The sequence below is a fragment of the Falco biarmicus genome, chromosome 13, assembly GCF_023638135.1.
Source record: "Falco biarmicus isolate bFalBia1 chromosome 13, bFalBia1.pri, whole genome shotgun sequence".
Classification (NCBI taxonomy): domain Eukaryota; kingdom Metazoa; phylum Chordata; class Aves; order Falconiformes; family Falconidae; genus Falco; species Falco biarmicus.
Genome location: NC_079300.1, coordinates 16,499,240 through 16,517,361, shown reverse-complemented (window position 1 = coordinate 16,517,361; position 18,122 = coordinate 16,499,240). Strand labels below are relative to the sequence as shown.

Sequence of the window (18,122 nt, the reverse complement as noted above, 5' to 3'; positions counted from 1 at the left end):
TTTTAGAGATCAAAACACTTGAGTTCAAACCTTAATGCAGATTTCCTCTCTGACCTTGAATAAATCACATGTAATCTCAGGCCCCATTTCCTTGCCTGCAAGATGAGGGTTACTAGTGCTGTTCCGCTTGATAGCTGAGAACTGTAAAGACTGTGAGGTATTTTGGTAATGAAAACCATGAGTATACATATGCTTACACCTATTCACAGCCTAATGAGCAGTGGGGTGCATACAGACACTCTGTCTGCTTTCTTCATTAGGCAAGCATGGATTTAGAAACTACAGAGATTTGTCATTGTAAATACCCATCCAAGTATCTCTTGAAACATATTCACTCTTCTTAACATTATGACAGAAGAAGAAAAAAAAATCTGTTAGCTCTCCTTGTACAGTCTAGACAAGTTTTTTTTAATATCGTTCACTTAAGAAACATTTGTCAAAGCTGGCCTAAAAATGAATTATTAGACAAATGCATGATAAGTGAGGGGGAGAGGTCCAGCAAATGAGTCCCAAGGAACTAAGGTTCACATTTCGTAATGCAAGGTAAATGCTTGAGTGGTTTCATTTTATCCTACTTCTACAAACAGGGATTTATTGTTCTTTCCTTGCTTCTCCTTGTCAATGACAAGTAAAGAGTTGAGAGATTAAAATTTGTCTTAAGAACCTCCATTCAGTAGAAAATTACACCTCAAGGTAAAGGGAGACCACTAAATTCTTTTCAATCAGACACAATTTTATTCTACTGTTATTTAGTACTGTATGCTCAGAAACTGTAGGGGGGGGGGGCGGAAGCAAACCTAAGTTGAAAAATTATTAATCTTTTAAAAGAGAAAAGGGTTTCCGGTATTTGAAAAGATGTCATTTTCTGCTTTGGATCTTTCATTAATATGGTTAGATTTCATAATACATACTGTCTTAACAGCATGTTCTTGAGGTTCTCAGAAATTGCTGTAGTCTACAAACATTATTTTTTATTAGTACATTCCAGTTTCACAAAATACACTTGGCTGAGTATGTGATAGCGTGGGCATTAGCTGTAAAATACTGATTTCCTCTGTCATCTCAGAGCAGCTTGATCTCTCAGCTGTCATGTTAGATGTTCCCTAGCCATGTGTTTGACTGAGGGAAGAATTTTGGGGGTGCTACAACGCTTCTCTTTACTGGACTTAGAGATTTATAAGATTCTGATTTCTTCCTTTATTCGTATTATATAAGTTTATGGTGTTTGATAGACATGGAAGGCATCTATGGTTCCTGTTGTCCCACAAGTGCATCAGCATTAGTTGACCCCAAAACACATTCAGATAACATGTTAGGTATTTCCCAAAAGGGAATATGTTATTTTATTCCAGCTTTTGCATGTATTCCTAAGCATGTGGAAGGAGTCCTTTTTGAACTATTACTGAATTACATTTTCACTGTCAAAAAATGGTTGAAATTTCAACATGGAAATTCTTCTCCAGATTGCATTCATTCTTCTACTGAACTCTGTTTTTATTTAGCTTGGGTTTAGGCTGCATTGTAACATGCAGAGGAGATTGTTATGTGGCAGCATAAGGGGAAGTATTTGCATTTTTTGACAGTCAACAGGACTGAAAGTCTGTGTTACTCATAAAAGCAGTTGTACCATTTGACATCAAAGGCCAAAACCTCTCTGCTTTGTTTGCATGAGCAGTCAGGTTTTGAAGTTAGCATGAATATTGCTGGGAAAAGGCGAGTACTGTGTAGCCTGAAGACAGCAAGAAAAGAAATAATACCCAGAAATATGTAACATAAACATAAAAATTTTATTACTATAGAAAACTTTGCTATATAGAAATTACAAGCTTCCATACCACTATTGTAGCAATTGTAATGCAGCATGATCAGCAGAAAAAGGACACAGTGTAGGTCACAGCTTTTGAGTCAGAAGTAATCAGAGTCAGTCAGCGGCTCTGCCAAAAAACAATCCAGGGTAGCTGTGCAAACTAAAGTTTTCTGAACTTCTTTCATTGTCACCCATATATATTTGCATAACTCTTAAGAAAACTTGGCAGAACTGTTAGGCCTGTTTCCAATTCTTTTCTTTCCCAGCACAAGCTTGGAAAATACATTTCCAGACATAGAATGCATGCGCAGAAACAAAAAGATATCAACACACTGATTAGTGATGGTAATTTCCAACTTGTGGCAAAGCATTTACTTGAATCACCATAGGGGAATGCGATTGGGATAATAAATATAATAGAATAAAAAAAAACCAAAACTATATAAAATAAAGCAGGGTTATAATCTACAGGTTGAAAGCTAATACAGCTTCTAGAGGAGAGAAGTTAGTTTACATTGTACTTAAAATGTTACTGAACAAAATAGGCACTAATTAGATTATTGGTGTGCTGGTCATTAATTAAAGTTCATTTGAGTTGTTCCGCAATGATCTTCTCACCTTACTTTTCACACTGACACCAATATTGCCATGCTGTGTGAAACAGGAAATGTTTTCTCTTTCTTAACTTGATTATTGGAAGCCATATCTGTTGACACCTCATATCAGGAAAGAAGTTAGTCACATCACCTAAGAGTCTTTCTGATAACAGCGTATATTTGAACCCTTTTGGTTAGCTTCCCAATATAGGAAATGTCATGGTGAAGATCTGGGCTTATTAAAGAGAATATTTTGTTTCATTTTCAACGCATCTGTTGTGACAGACACCTAAGTGTTAGGAACAAACCTTCATATTTTTAACATTTTTGCCTACACCTTGCAACCAAAGAAACAGTAGGAATGTCTTCCAAAAAAAGGAAATTTCTCTCCTGCTCAACAAATACTCTGAGACTAATCTGCCTCAGTGTTGCTTGCCAGTGTGATCCTGCAGCATTAATAATTCCATCATGCTCTATTTTTCACATTTTGGAGCTTTTTCAAAAACTACAAGGAAATGAGACGTATGATCCTAATGTAATACACACCCAAAAAGTAAAAAAAAAACCCCAAAAAAAAAACCCAAACCCCCCCCCCAAGTTTCTCTACTTGGTTATATGGTAACAATGTTATAGTTCTCCTAAAAGGCAATTTTCTGACTTCTGATCTGATTAGTCACTTTGACCTTTTGCAGTGTTATCCTGCTGCTTCTATTCCCTTGTCAAAAAGACCTATATTCTGCATTTAACGAAGATTGTGTATATTAATAACTTAATTATACTTCTTCCAACCCTAATTATTTTAATTACTACAATCATGGTAGTATAGCACCTGCAATTCAAAGCAATCAAGTGTTTTTGGATTACAACAATTACGTGTTCATATGACATATTAAGTAATGTGAACCTTTGTAGAGCTCTGTCAATAAGTCACCTATAAGATGACCTACTGTGCGGCAGCCCTTTCGACAATTCTTGAAAGAAATGGTCCATAAAGAATCACCATTGAGTGGCGCTATATGATGTTGAGTAAAGAATCTAACAGTGAGTGTACATGTGTATTAACCAAGTATACTCTGTGTAGCTCTAGCTTTGCCAGAAGGATTGAAAATGAAATGAGTGGAAGGAATTCACGTATAACTTGTGGCATAAGATACAGTTTCCTGGAAAAAATAATATTGATTAGAATTATCTGCCTCCATAAAACTTAAAAGAGATGCCTATTAGGAAATAAGAATACCGAACTACCAAAGCAAACAGCCCCAGAGTTTATAATGATTAAGTTCTAAAGGCAAGTGTCCAAACATATTACTGAGGAATTTCTCTGCTTAAATGCTAGATATCTTCCTTCATATCAGAGAACCGGAACAGCACTGCAGCTGTCAGTCTGAAAGGCAATCAGTTTCCTACAGCATATGCTTCATGACATGTAGAGAGTGGTACAGAAAATAAACATCATGGAGATTTTCCTGACTGATAGAACATGCAATACAGAAAACACATACTGGTTAAGGAGATATATTTAAACAGTTATTGAAGCTCAAGTTTCTCACAAACTCCATTTCAGGCTCCTTACTCAAAATAATTTGAATGCATTTTGATGTTGATACTAAACAAAGTAAAAGTAATGTTCAATAACAGAAAATAAAATAGCTTTTGTTTTGACAATTTTAAAACAAAATGTTTCAAGTTTTCAATTAGCTGTGACATTTGAAAATAATATTTAATTAAATGTAGTGTTTAAGGGGACAGAAAATTTGGAAAATATTTTGAAAGAACGAAATATTTTTTTCAACTTTGTGGGTTTTTTCAGTATTGCATTTGGGTAGGAAACAGAACAAGCAGTTTTGTTCAGGTATGTTCAAAACAGATTGTTTTCTTTTGAGTGTGTTCCTCACCACACCACACACACTGCACAAAATAAGAAACAAACCCAATTCACAAATGTCTGAACAGAGCACTGCTCAGTGCTGCACAGAATTGCCAGATCTTAGCCTAAAATATTGCACTGTTTTTAATGGTCTCACCTGCTAATTATATACTAAGCCTGTATGGCTATGATAATAAACAAATTTAAAGTAAAGCTCTTTTACTATAAAAAAGTTTCAGTTTTATTTCAGTGCAGTCACAGTAACAATCTTAATTGGTTAATACATTTGACATAAAGGAAAGACAATTCTTGTTTCCAACTAAATAATATTTATTTCTGAGAGATGTGCTGTGGTAAAAGAATCTCCGATTCTTCCAAAGAAAGCTTCTGATTTTCTTTTATGTAGATTTGTTTATATATATATATATATATATATATGTATATAAAACACACCAGAAGTGTTATAAAACTCTGAAAGTATACAGTCAGGAAATTTATATTTCTGCTAAAAGTTCTAAGCTGTCTGTCATAATATTACATTTTTTATATTATCTTCTTCAGCAGAGAGTAAAATAATGTTGATTAATATATTTTGTGACATTTATTTCTGCTCATTGCCAAAAGAGATTGTCATGAGCATCAGAGAATATGACAAAGTAGTAGTTTATTTCCTTATCTATTAAGTTTGCAGACAGAAGCCTTGTAGTATGAACTTCCTTATTCCTCATTCCTTCCTTATTCATAGTCTAGCAGCCAAACTTTGCTTTCAGAAAGTACCTTTATACTTTTTTGTAGGTAAAATGCATTTTCTTAGACACTAGTTGGTTTCAAAGGAACCACTCCTACCCAAACTTTTTATTAAACTCTTGCCTAGAAATTAGTTTCAACCCAACCCCAAATCTAGTAATTTATATTATATTAACACCAATGGAAGGTCAGTGCATCAATTTCATTTTAAAGTAGGATGACAGCTGGTAACTGAATTCTACATTGAGAGAAGGCGGGGGGGGGGGGGGGGGGTTGGAATTCAGCTTCTGAATGCATTACTCAGTCTATAGACGAATGATATTCAGTTCTTCCCATTTCTCATAAGTATGATCTCAGAGTCCATAAAGACAACAGTAATGTGTAGGTGAAGTACTGCAATACATTGCATTTTCTGAAATGTGGCATGCCAGCAAAATGAAACATATGATACAAGCAGCTTTTCAGCAGTGACATGTCACCTCGGCTGTGGTATGTGTTAGCAGAGAAACCAGAGACCAATGTGCTGTTCACCACGTAGAAAAACTGTGCTGATAGAGAAATCTGAAGTCTGTTCTCGTTTCTAGCCAGTTCTGCTCTCTCTCAAACACAGAACTCTCGACAGTTCAACAAAACTGTTAAAAAAAAACAGTTTTGACTTTTGATTGTTAGGTATTAAAGTTAACTAGCTATTTGAAGGATTATGTTTGTATCATGACACATTTTTAAAAAGCAGGCAGGAGAGGCAACAAATCTAAACATTATCAGAATGTCATAAATTACCTAATTATTTTACACCTCTGAGTTAAAGAAACTTGTATAAACTGTTTATTCTAAATTAGAAGAATGTACAGAAGTTCAGATGACAGAACTTCAGCTGATGTAAACATAGTGTATCTATCAACACCCGTAAACATTTATAGCAGATAAAGACTTGGTCGGTCAAACAATTCCTTGTGTGCTAGTTTCACATAGGTATGTGTGCATAAAGCTTCTTAGAGGTGTTTTCTTCCTTGGTTTGTACTTAGGGATTTTCCCTACTCTGAATTTTGGAGAAAACTCTGCTAAACAAGAAAGGGTTCAACAGAATATGTATTGTTATAGGTTACCATGTGCTGTGTAGGATACATTTTTTCATGGCTTCTCAGGCTAGCTCAATTTTGTTAATTTTCAATACATTGGATTTGGGCTTTGATAGATTTAAAAAATGTACATATATACATAAAAAAAAGGACAGTTTCTAGTTGTTAATTTCCTGCTCTCCCTTTCGATCAGACACAGGTTGCATCTGACTGATTTATTTTCAATGTTTCTTAAAAGACCCGATGATACGGGCTCAGCAGACCAAGGTCACATGTTGACAGCCAGGTAACATCTCTTGGTATAGCTTCTCCCTCCATTTACTGCATCACGCAAAAAATCCCTTAGGCTTTCTGCATCATATTCCCAGCTTTAAGATGGGAATATTGAAGTTTATGCATTGAAAAATGCACAAAAATACCATGATCTAAGTATCATGTTCCAGATCCTGAGGTCTTGTTTTCAGTATGACTTGATTAGTCCCTATCATATACAGAAATAAGCACATTATCAAAATGCCATTAAATGGTGGCACTTTAAGGGGTAAATTTTGACAGAATTGTAATGACAATGATTTATCTAGAAAAAGCATTCAAAATGCCTGGAGCATAGAAAAGCAAAATCCAATATTAATTAATAAATGTAGCATTAGTGGAAACCATTTCTGAGTAAGTATCTCTAACTTACTCACTTTCAAATTATAGATTGTTTACTTAGCGTACTATGTTGCCAGTAAAACTTTCTTTTAAATAGAAGTTTATAAAGCAAATTATCCAACTGTGAAATTGGAAGCACAACTCTTTCAGCCCATCTGATTTTTTTAAAACGTTCCCCCACAGTAATCTGCACTCATCTTTATAGTGCCTACAACTGAAAAGGATTATCTAGTCAGAATACATCAGTATATAATAAATGTGCTTCATTTCTTCCACAGTTCTTAAAGGGGACAGCTGAAATGAATGTTTGTCTCAGCATCGGCACTGCTGGTACTTTTGCAGAGACTATTTCATGGTCCATTGGACCCTAAAGGACATTGTTTTTAAAGGCATATTATCAAGAGGAATGAAGCATACCATTAGAGTGCATATCAGCATGTATTAAACTTAAGGGCAATAGTATTGCTTAGTTGATATTGTAAGACTCTCCAGTCAAAATGTATTAAAACCAATCTTTACGCTTCTCAGCTTTTATAAATTTTTTTGTGTGTCTAATCGGTAAATATGGGTCATGAGAGGTACTTGTGGATATCGGGTAGCTTTGAAAGAAGAACAGAAAAGTGCTTCGTAACCAAAGTAATTTATCATCCTTTCTGTACATATATAGAAAACCTACTATGACAACTGCTGTTCTACTAATGGGCTTCCCATACAGTGTCACGTTAATTAGCTGTCAAAGTAGCACAGCTCTGAATCCCATTTCACTGATTTATAGGGGGAAAAAACCAAAAAGCTACATTTCTTTAAAAGTATGTTGATTCACTGTTAGGGATATTATCATGAAGTAATCAGCTTTCTTGGAAACATATATTGAACTGCATGATGTAAATTTCTGAATCTCAGCTGCTGAGGGCTCATCAGAATATTCATTGGTCAAATCACAGCTATGGTAAGATTGTGTGGGCAGTGCCTAATTTGATACAGATTGCAGCAGTGTTCACTGGGTTAGATGCTGCATGGTCCTGACAGCTTAACTGTCAGATAAATTGCTGCAGTTATAGCATATGAGCAAGCCCATAAGCTGATCATATTAATGTTATGAAAATATGACACCAAAAACTAATAACATTCTTTGAGGCATCTGGACAGAAGCAAAATCTAATCTTGTCTAAAAGATCTCCATTAGCAGTAATCATTCTGTAATATGATCAACATATTCTTGTCAAAGCAGATAGTACTGTGCAGTATTAGTAAAACTGATTAAACATGGCATGTTATTCTGAAAGAAACCTTCAACATTGAGCATCAGAGCCTGCTGATTACACTGGATTTGTTGGTTAAAACTCGTCCAAGCCATTTTCAAAACAGCTTCTTCTGATGATTTATTCTTAGTAAGGGAGAAATATACACTAGTAGAAAAGAAATCAAAATGAGAAGTTAGGCCATATAGAATCTGAACAGCTCAAGGAAGGGGATAAGAAAACCATCTGAGAAGTGCTGAGCCCTTAGTACAATAATCTTTCTTTGCCTCCTAGAAAAATGTAGGTTTATACATACTTTGCTTGTGATACCTTGTGATCCAATTGCATAATCAACCAACGTTCCTTCAAGGATGAACATTCTTAAAGCTGAAGGATAAATACATCAGGAGCACATCAGGCTGTCTACTTCTTTGTTAAAAAAGGTCTCATTCTTTGAGGTAAGCCTTTGCAAGTGATGGATGATTTGCTGAAATTTTATACGGTCCATGATGCTCTGATGATCCTTGCAACCACAGAAATTAATGAACTTAAAAGGGAGAATAAAGCTTGACATCAAACACCATGCAGTTTTTGCTCGATATTGTTGCTGTGGGCCAAGAAAGTTCTGTGCATTATGATCTAGAGCAATACAAAGAGCTAAAAAGCTGGAATTTAGTATTGAGAGCATGTGAATAATTGTCTTCTTTTTTTTAAAAAATTATTTATTTAACTAAGTCTTCTATAAGATCTCCAGAGTACTGCAGAATCCAACTGCTCTGCCAGGGATGTGCATTCACCTACCCAAGGAGCACACAGACCCTAGCTTAAATTATAGTTGGAAAATATTTCTCCAGCTGTTAACTGATTCCCCTTTAGTAGTTGTAAACGGATCCAGATAAATTTGAGGTGCTTTAGTCTGCAGCATCTCAGTTCCTTAAAGCTGAGAGGAACATCAACAGTCTGCAAGTGTTTGCTTTGGCTGGAAAATTGTTTTAACAGCTGGCAGCAGCTAAGTTTCTCTAGAGAAGCAGAATGAGCAAAAAAGGGTGCAACAGATAAGGATGGTGGTTCCTGCTTTCTTGCCTGGAGGAAACTGAGCCGTGGCTGGTCATGGACCCTCCACAGAGATGAGCTAAAACAGGAAAGGGAGGCAAGGCAAGGCAGGAGAGACTTTGGAGGGTCACAGGGGATTATTGTTCTTGGAAAATGAGGAGTTGCATCCTGTTGGGGTGCATTTCAGAGATGGAGCCAGATGGACCCATCAGTGCTGCTGTAACTGGATGAATGAAAATGCTGTCCCCCACATGGCAAAGGGATTGAGTTAGTGCAGAACTTTGTTATCTCAGAATTGTAAACGTTTCTGTGAAGTGCTACCAAAGAAAAAACACCTAACTGTAGAGGAATGAAGGCAGTGGGTTGATTAGCATTGATAACGTGCAGCTGTGGCCTCGCCTCCAAGGCAGTGGGTTGATTGACATGGACGATGTGCAGCTGTAGCTCGTTCCCACTAAGTGGTTAAATAGCCCCGAGGATGGTGGTAGAGGGTGTTGGGTGGGGGAGGAGCAGTGTGGTCTGACTTCTAGAGGAAGGAGAAACAGTGGGGATGGTAGAATCTGATGGATGGTAAAAGCCTTGTTGCAGCCGACTGGTTTGTTTGTGCTGCCACAATTGGTGCCCCACGTGAGGCGAACTGAGTTGGCTCTGACTATGACACATAAGCTGCAGACTTTAAGTAGGTTGTGTAAGTTTGAAGACAAGTTTGGAACTGCAATATATTCCTGTTTCTATGTAATGTAAGTTAATTAACGCAAATTTACAGGTAGCTTTATTTAGGAACTTGACAGTAATTGGAGGGAGTGGGGAGGCAAAGGGGGTGGAGCGAAGAGTAAGGAGAGAGAAAAGAAATACACCCAATGCAAAGGATTTGAGAAAGTCCTAAAAACAGTGAAGAATTTGGTTCCAAACTACAAGAAAGATAATTCAGGTTTTTTCTGCAATGTAAAAACAAATGCAACAATGATCAGATAGGCAAACAACATGATTTTTGTCTTTTCTTTCACTCAGCGATTTTGAACTGAACATCAAATTCTTCTTTGTTCCACTGATGCAAGGACAGTTACTACACCAGGATAAAGTATTTCCTAATATTTATCCTTGTAAAGTGAAAAATAAGGCTAAATGTTGGAACGTCTCAGAAAATTAAGTTTAGTTTCTACTGGCATGACCTTGTCTAACAGGATGGGCATCTGTATCATGTTACAGTGTCCTTATGAGAGAGATGCCTTGTTTTTACAGCAGGAGAGCTACTTTCAAGGTGAAGGATGTTCAATGTTACATCATAAATTCAACAAGCTTACTCTGTCATAAGAAACAAATTCAATTTTACAGTAAAAATTGTACACTGAGTATCTGTGCTTCTAAAATGGAGATGGGCTGGTGATAAATGAGATCAGGGCAATAGATGTCAGACCCTTAAAATTATATGGGCTAGACTGAAAGTAGTACTAGACACACACAATGAAGTAAAAGGAAATGAGTGTACTCATTTATATGAATATTTACATGCTAACTTATCTTTTAATTTGTATGTGTGAATTAGATAGAAATACTTCCACTTTTCCCCATCTAGTGCCCTGACACTGGCTTACAGGAGGTTGTAGGGTTTGCTGCCCGATGCTGGAAAGTCCACCTGGCACTTTTCTCCCCCTTTACAAGAAGCAAGAAGGCAGCTGCCACTCAGAATGCCTCTGTGTCCATCTGCCTCCCGTGCTGATGTACTTACAGGCAAGTCCTTGTCAGGCTGCATCAAGAACCTATTTTAACTTCTGAGTGCTATTAATTACTTTGTTAACGTTTTTCACTGATGATTTAGCCCTTAAAAGTTAACCTTATTTGGTACATCATTTAAACATGATTTCAAAGCAGAAATAATACTTCAGTAATATCTTATTAGAACCAATAGCTCACTCTGTAATGAAATCTTAACTCCACCAACAATCAAACTGAAAGAATACAAAGAAACAAAACTGCTCAAACACTGAAAACCAATTATTTCACTTTTCTGTCTGTACCATGCAATAATTTCCCCTTATTAAGGCAGTCTATTTCAGAGGAATTACAATTTTTACACAGCGAACAATATCTAGAAATATCATTTCTTGTATATTTTCAATGAGAGGACTAATGGACAGATTTTTCACTGGAAGATGTAAAAGCAGAAACTAAACTGAAAGAGTGCTGTGTGCCATTTGTAGTAGGAAAATGATACTGGGTTCAACAAGAAAGTGTTATAAATACACAGAACCAGATTTATTTATGTCTTTTGACAATTTTAACATTGAGATAAATTTGGTTAAATGTGTTCTTAAACTTACTGTGTTGCACTGTATCCTGGGCTTTTGGTAACGATTAATCTTAATGTGGTCTTCTGATTCACAGCTAGCCAGAGATGCATGAGGTTGCCAAAGATCTTAGGCATGCACTAATGGCACAGATGATGGGTGATTTTGGAGATAAAACTCTCTGGGGAGTGACAATGTCATCGCACTGCTGTTGTGAATCATCTTTAAAACCTTCTCTATTATTTGTGAAGGACATTCCCTCAATTAAGGGATTTGGTGGTTTGCTTAAGTCAACATTGCTATGGTCAGCAAGTTTGCAGTGAAGAACAACTCTGCTGGATTTCAGTGTATTGCCATTACAAGTAAGTGACTCAAATCCTTACTTATAAATCTCTTTTCTCTAAAATTTATTAAAAAACTGCTTATATGCGTTTTCTGTAAAAGCTTTTCTACAGGTTTTGGAAGTTAAGGGAAATACCACTATCCCTTTCTTTCCAGTAATGTGTTCCAAATAGGATGGATTATAAATCCTTTCAATCCTGCTGGATAAGAAGTACTAAAAAGTCGTTTGACCTCCTTGCAATATGGAGTTGACCAGTGCCCGCTAGCACTGCTGTGTGGCCAGGCTATTGAGGTTTCAGCTAGTGAAAATTGCTATGACCTACAGATAGGAAACACTACAGTTGTGATGTGATCTAATATAAAAATCAAGAGAAGAGAAAAGGCACACAGTGGTGGTGACATACAACAGGGAGCTTCCAGTACACGTGTTGTACCAGTTAAAACTTCTGATAACCACAAGTTGCCTTGACCTTTTGAGCTGCAGTCCAATAGCTCTGATTGTGTAAGACACAGAGCACATACAGCAAAGTCAAGTTGTATTCTAAGATTCTGAAGAGTACCCCAGGCACGTAAAAGAAAAAATAAATAAATAATTTTTAAAAAGCTTGTACCTATTTTAATTTGGCAGAGTGCAATCTGGCTAAGAATTTAGTAACCTGAGTTCCCATTGGTAAGAATTACCTTACAAATTTTGTGACTGTTGATGTGGGTACGGAGACTGTTCTAACCAAACTGATAGTAAAAAGGGGGCAAAATAAAGAGCATGCTTCCCATGCGTTGTTTGTATCTGTTCAACCAACAGAAAAGCTCTTAGAAATGGAATCTTCTCAAGGGTCAATTTTTCTGACCAAAAAGATCTTCCAAGCAGCAACATACCTGTGTTTTGGTGAAAAGTGAAAGACCATCAGGCAGAGGGCAGATCAGAACCATTCTTAATTATTAAGAATGCCTGAAATGTCTTGTGTGTGCGTAATAGTCTTATCTCCTATTCTTAGAAGAATGTTACAATGTTGAAACGTCATTGTTGCTGGGGAATGCTTTTCTGGTATTTTATGAAGAGTCAGAGGATAAAAATCTCACTCTTCATCTGAATTTCCCTAAAGTTACGGAAAAAACTAATGACTCCACTATATAAGAAATTTTTAAAGCTTTCAACTTTAATATTTCATTTGTGTCAGATTCTTATAGTATATGCCTAGTGTGTGGCAATTTTGGATCCTGTTTAAATAAAACATAAACTGTTTATGAGAAAGGGAAAATACATTACTAAAATTGCTTTTTTGTATTTTGCCTTGTAAGTGAACAGAAATAAGTAATAATAGTGTGTTTTATTGCAAGGGTAAGAAATAAGAATGAATATAATTTTGTCAGGAAGAAAATGCTAGTTTTACGCTACCAGATGTTGAAATGATGCTCATTAAAATATTTTTATACTAATCCAACTTATTAGCAGGAATTCAGCTCAGTGAATAGTTAAACTGAACCTTCCTCAGTGGGTCAGATGGGTTAACATGACAAAACAGCACAAAGTATTGCAAAGGTACTAATAAGTACCCAAAGTGCTGGAAGTAAAGGAATTCTTGAGGAAAAAAATACTTGATGTTTTTAATTATTGTAGTAAAGACTTGTGATCCAAAGACTATTTGTAATTGCTCCAGGTAGGTTTACTTTATATTCATTTTTTTCCCCATTACTTATTTTTAAGTTTCTTTAGAAATGGAGAATAAAGACTTGTTTCAGTGAAGTGAAACTAAGCTAATACAAAAGTTAATGAAATTAATTAACAGGTTTTTGTTATATCTTAAAAAATATCTTTTATACATTTCCATAGGATAGTTGGATGTTCTAAAAATGTAAGAACTTTAACAAACTGACCCCAAAGAGGTAGTTATTATGTACTGTGCACCTACACAGGACTTACTACACTAAGCAGTTTGGCATTTGCTTATTTGTAAAAATTGAAGTGATGTGGGGAAATGTCATGCTTGGGGTTTTTTTAACTACTTTGCTGGACTGTGGTCTTACATGGAGTTCTATCAAGCTTCCTTTGACTTGTTTCAGTGGTCACCGTTATAGCAATGGCCATGGGACCGTTTCTGGAAAATATACCTAAACCCACATTATGTTTGAAGGTAATAGGAGTTTGTACATATCTCTCTCAGTAAAAGCATATTACACCGTCTTGTGAAAAACAAAGTAGCATGCATGCCTCTGAAGCCTCTGGAAAGGCATTGACTCCAAAAGGAATTGGAACCAATGCCACAGTATGATCCTGAATGTCTTAAATTGAACTGTGTGGCATGATTTTTTTGCATGGAAACTGGGATGTGGGGTAGGAAGTATAGGGGCACTACTAACAAGAAACAGATTGACTGTTAAGAGCAGAAATGCCTCCAGAGCTGACCAGCGCAGCAGGAATGGTGAGGTCCCCACACACGTGGAGGGACATGTCCAGGAATTCTGTAAATCCCTCTCTCTGCCCCGGTTGATACTTCTTCATTTCAGGGTCGGTGGGCGAGGTGCCCTGCTGCAGTTCTCGTGCATACCCTGCACGGGTGGCCGCAGGGCAGCGGGCTGAGCAGTGGCTGCGGATGGCTGACTGTGTCGCTCTGCAGAGGGAGGTGGGTCCTGAGACCGCAGGCAGGGGAATGTGGGAAGCACCCCGGCTGGAGACAGAAATGGGCCAAGGACTGTGCCGGGGGCAGCTGCGGAGTCCTGGTGAGCTGTGGTGGGCAGCAGGAGCCAGCGTGCAACTGGGAAAGAGCATCCTAATGGGGCTACTGCAGAGACGCACAGGGGTTTAGGGGAAGTGGCCATCGGCTGGCCCTGTCTGTGTGTGCAAGCTTTCAGAACTGCATAATACTCACTTAATGTCTATTTCTGTCTATCAAAAGAAATAGAGTTCAATTCAGATTCAAGGGATGCCTGGTGCCAGAATTTTATTCAGGACTCATTTTTTTCCCTTTCCTTGAATACAGAGTCTAATGCAGTTAGAAAATAGTAAGAAGCTTGATTGTAATGAAAACAATGTTAATGAGTATATCAAGTGAGTGCAGTTAAAATCTAGATACAAAAATAATATGACATCCTAATTAGAAGTGTGGGGGTTTTTTTCCACAGTACACTTACTAAGGTGTTTTTTTTTTTGTAGTTTTTCTTTTTTCTTTTTTAAAAAAAGATTAATTGAAAATATAGGCCACTTCACACTGAGAAAATAATATAAAAGAAATCTATTTTATTCTACTTAAGCTTCAGCAGTTACCCAATGTTCTTGGTTATCTTTCATCCTGCAAAACTTTTTTTTTTTTAGAGGTCTGCACTGTCTTCATTAATGCTCCACCTGATTTGGTTTGTTAATACCAATAAGTCACCATTTCTTCACTGATAACTGGTTGAACTAATTCAGTATATTTCATTTAGTCAGACTTCCATTTTTAGGCCCAACCCTAAAGTCCACTAAAGTGTGCAGGAGTCTCTATGTGAGGGGAAAGTGAGCAAGGGAAAAGGAAGAAAAGCTGTCACTCCTTGCAGAGCCTTATTAAGGTGGGGTGGATTTGTTTGAACAGAGCTTATGGCAAGATTAAGTGTTAGTTATTATAGGATTTATATCAGGGCATTTGAGATCACTGTTGCAGGAATATGTTCTAGGCTCAATTACCTTATTACAGGACACAGATCATTAGGATCACATTGCTTATGTATCCCCAGTCTGAGGAATTTAGTAAGAGCATAAAGTGTACAAGTGATTAAAGTGTTTGCCAGTGTACCAAGATTTACTTCCTAAAAGCATTACATAAATTTGTTAATAGATTTAACTATCTAAATGTTATTTCTCTGCCAAAAATCAAAATTGTTGAAGACTATAAAACAAATTAGTGGCTTGCTGGCATATTTTTTCCTCCATGCTATAAAAAAATTATTGACTGGGTAGTGTACAAATGGCACATCATAGGAGGAGGAAGATATATTTTGTTTTCAGAAGTTCATGGAATTATAGACATTTGAAATTGAATGGTGTGTTAACTTGTTAATGTACCTGTAAGTATAGGATTGCTGTCATGCATACAAGGTTTATACTTTTTTACATTAATAAGTGAATCATAATACTTTGCTCTCTAGTTCTGATTTTCTGCTGAAAAGGTTCTACTTAAATACTAGTTTGAGTTGCTGCAACAATAGAGATTTTTTTGGAGCCTAGCGAATCAATTGTGCTTGCATTAACTGAGCCAAGAAAATAATAGCACGAAAAGCTTTCAGAGCGTCACATACCACAGTAGTACAGCTCCTGGTATATTACAAATGAGATAGGCAAGCTTATAGGAGAGAACAAGACATGATTGAGACTGTTCATATTCAGAGACTGGTAAGAGGCATCAACATAGAAAGACTTCTTTGCTTATTTGCTGGTGCATCTCATAAACTGTGTATGCACAAGGAAGACACCTTTGAGTGGGAGGCAAAGAGGCTGAGATGTTGCATAGTGCAAATTCTACTAACTTGCAGAAGACTTGACTTACTCTGACCCTTTGTATGTACTTTTATTTCAATTCATGAAATTGAGAAGCAAAAGGCAGGGATAGACTGAAATTAAACTAGAAAATATGGATCCTGAATACTAGGTGCCATGGGAGTCTGTACTGTCCATAGTAAATAAATGTCTGCTCTCTGTGGTGAACCCTCAAAATAGAGTTTTCTCTTTCCATTAACCCCCCAAAAAAAGAAAAAAGAAAAATTGCACCCACTGCTTTGAAACTCATCCCTGGATTTTGTCCTTGAATGCAAAGGGTCTATGAAGATTGTCACAAGGGATATGTTAAAGACCCTAGTGATATTGAATGAAAGTTAATTGTCTTTTCTAGTCACACTGAATGACACAGAGTACCTGAGGACAGCACTCCTGCAAGGAATATGGAGATTCATGCTATAGTATTCCCTAGCAATGTTGTGATAAGAGCTTAGCTGGAAAACACTTCACATAAATAGCAATTTATCATTAAAACTGAAGTAGAGAAAGCTAAGGTTAAATAAAAAGCATCTATGCTCTTATCAGAATAACCAAACATATTTTTCATGTTGGAAAAGCCTGTTTTGACATTGAGTAACTAATGTATTTAGTTCTCATAGTTTACTGCAAATGCAGATAAATTTGATAAGCAAAGGCACATCTTCTGAATAGGAACACGGTTTATCATTTTCCTCCTGAGGTAATGACTATCTATTCACCCTCCCCTGCCTCACCAGCATCTATAAGACTTCTCCTGTATTTCTACTTTGCAAAGTGACAGTGTAAGTTGTTCTACTTATTATTCTTGTATTGCCGACGCTGCACCTGTCTCTTTTCATGATGGACTAACTCCCTGGAGGTTACAGGCAGCATTTTCTGTGTTTCTAGCTAGCAGCCAGCATCACATGGTGATGAATGTTTTGGGCTTCCCTCAGCCCCCCTCACCCATACTGACTATGTGCACATTTATTGCAGTGTGAAATTATAGCTATAGCTTCAGAAAGAGCAATTTCCTGGCAAGGCATCTTTGGTGTCTTATTTGCTCCATTCACCAAATAAACAATATTGACAAGAGAATTAATTAAGGAGAGCAAAAAAATGCAGGGGTGACTCCAGGATGAAAGCACTGAAGTTCCTCAAGTGAGAAGTAGGAACAAGCTCTAGCACTTAAATATTTCTGCAGATTCAGTTAAAAGCTCAGACCATCTTATTATGTTTCAGCTAGTAATCTTCAGCATGTCAGAACATCATTTGAATGAAATCTGGCCAGGCAGTTTCAAAAGAAACTCCATACAATTGGGAGAACAGCTTTTTTTCTAAAATTTTAATTAATGCATGTCTGGAAAACTAACTAAATTTTGCACAGATTTCTCAGGAAAATTACTGACTTCTCCAGTAATATAAAACATATAACTATGTTCAGCCTGGAAATTTAATTGATAACTAAATAATTATTAAAACTACAAGTGATTCAAAAACACTTCTAAACCTGAAATCTGTTGCTTATGCAAAGGAAAAACAACACTGATATTAAAACATAATTTTGTAACACGCGGGTTTATATTGCTATCATGAAAGATCCTTGGATTTGAGTGGTCGTAGGGCATAACAGAAAACAGTCCTCAACGTTCACCATCACACTATGTACAACTCGCTTTTTTTAATAAAAAGCTACTGCTCTGCATTGATCTCTTGCTGGCCTGCTCACTTGCCCTGGCCAGTGTATCACCCGTTATATTATGGTCTTACTGATGTTATCCAAGCACCATTTTGACTGCTTTCCTTTTTGGCTGAATATTTTCCATTTTATGGCCAGTCTATGTCCTGATGATGGGAATGTAAAATAATACTGCCACTGTGCACTTACCAGCTTAGAAATCAGGGCTCCATCGCTGCAGGGAATAAATAAAAGTATCTTGAACCTCCTCTCAACCTGACAGGATC

At 36.7% G+C, this 18,122-nt stretch overlaps 1 long non-coding RNA gene across 1 annotated transcript in view; it reads left to right on the top strand.

Annotated features, from left to right (window-relative positions):
• The window catches only part of LOC130158240 (uncharacterized), a 376,714-nt gene that overhangs the window by 280,775 nt on the left and 77,817 nt on the right, over window positions 1-18,122 (top strand). Inside the window, exons 5-7 of the long non-coding RNA XR_008825220.1 lie at window positions 6,290-6,382; window positions 8,286-8,449; window positions 11,430-11,694. This is a non-coding gene — a long non-coding RNA (uncharacterized LOC130158240). The remainder of the gene's footprint in view (window positions 1-6,289; window positions 6,383-8,285; window positions 8,450-11,429; window positions 11,695-18,122) is intronic.